Raw genomic sequence first — 1,954 nt, 5'->3', positions numbered from 1 at the left:
TTAGATGCAAGAGCCAGGATTAGAATTTATTCTGAAAGGAATCCTCCCTGACATTCTCAAGGCCGCAGGGAAATGACTGCAGAGCCCGGGATGAGTCCCTCTCCTTCCCCAGGACTGGCCTTTGTTTCCACTTGAGGTGGTGAGGACGTGCTTGGGAAGAGGGGTCAGTGGGGAGCATGAAGGATGGCTAAAATGGATGGATGGATGGATGGATGGGTGGATGATTAGAGGTAATTCCTTGGCTTTTGGGAAAGAAGAATCCCAAATTCAGCAGACTGAAAGTCGGCAAACGTAATCTCATTCCTTGTGACTGCTATCTCATAACAGCTTAACTTGGTGAAATCCTTCAATTTCCTTTTTTCACAATTTTCCACTGTAAAATGGGATAAATTAGGGTCTTATAAGAATGGTCTGGTGTTAAAATAGGTTAATTTTCCTGCTTTTCTTCCAAAAATATAAACAAAACTCTCCTGCTCTCCATAGCTGTTATTTTTTTCCTGATAGTAAAGTCTTTCTTTGCGGCCGTAAGTTGACAATTGATTTTTTTGGAGCTATATATCAAGTGGTCCCCACTGGCCAAAAGTAGCAGATGAGTTTCCCTGAGAATTTAATATCAGGAAAAGTCACCAGAGGAGACAAGGGAAAAATGGGCCTAATGATGGATTAATTGAGATCTTTAGTGTAAACTTGCTCAACTTTTCATGGTCGACCACTTTCTGGTCAACTGTTAAAAGAGAAAGGCAAGCCTGCTCAGGCTTTGTTTGTCACCCTGGAGTTTGGCTTCCACCTCTGTAAACCCTACCTTTGTCCCTACCCATCTAAAGCAATTAGAGTGAGGGGGATATGACGGGTGAAAAGTTTGTGTCATTTCTAACATGCATGTCAGCTACATGTAAGTGATGATTACTACTTGCAAGGTGCAAGGACTTTTATGACACCAGGACCCCATAGTTATAATGACTCAGTCTCTGGTGTTGACCGGATGGTTTTTGGGAAGAACATTTTTCTGTTATTTAACTGTTGTTAAAAAAAAGCTCCATAGTTGGATGTGATTGGAAGTCTAGGGGAAAAAACAAAGCCACTTTTGCCTCCTCTCCATCCCAGGGAGAATTTGGGTCAGTGCAGGGAGCTCCGATGATCTGGAAGTCCCTGAGAAGAGAGCACGTTAGCCTTAGCGGTGCTGTGTAGGTTGGGCGGCTCCCGGCTTCCCCCTTGCTCAGGGGCTAGGCCCAGGAAGGAGAAGGCATTGCATTCTATCACAGCCCAAGTAAAGGGAGAAATAAAAATGTGGATACAGAGGGACCCACAGCAGCCAGAGAGGAGAAGTGACAGGAACTGAGGCAAATCTAGTTTTATCCTGGGTCTCAAGAATCTGAAAAACACACCTCTTAAGAGGAAACCAGCTCTGCAAGAGTGCGAAGCCCGGGAAACTCGGGAGCGGCTGTATGAATAGAGCCAGGGGCTCGCACTCGCTCATCTGAGAGAGCACTTGGCAGGGCTAGCGCCTTGAATGTCGACAAAACAAGAATAAAGAATGTAAGTCAGTGTCGGAACTTGACCAAAATTTTGATGCGATTTTGCCAGTTTCGCACACGAAAAGGCTTCTGTGATTTTGCGTTTGTTTTATATATGGAAGATCTCTATTTAGAATGGTAGTGTTGAGTCGCTGGAGCTTTAAAGTAGCTTTTGTGGGGGGGACTGGTGGGTGGGCATCGACTATTGAATAAAAAATGAGATTATTCTAAAACATCCTCCCAACACTCTAAAATTACTCTAAATGAGAATGGAATTAATCTTGTAATTTTGAAGGTGCATGTACGCATGCTGCAGGGTTTTCCTTTCCTAGGTAATTAGTTTGTGACCCTTATTAAGATGTCTCGAGCATACGAAGACTGAGGGTAACTCTGCCTTTCTTCTTCATTTGGAAGTGACAGCTCTTCAAGGGGGGAAGTGG

This window comes from Diceros bicornis, chromosome 7 (assembly GCF_020826845.1).
Source record: "Diceros bicornis minor isolate mBicDic1 chromosome 7, mDicBic1.mat.cur, whole genome shotgun sequence".
NCBI lineage: Eukaryota > Metazoa > Chordata > Mammalia > Perissodactyla > Rhinocerotidae > Diceros > Diceros bicornis.
Note: the sequence above shows the minus strand (reverse complement) of the source record.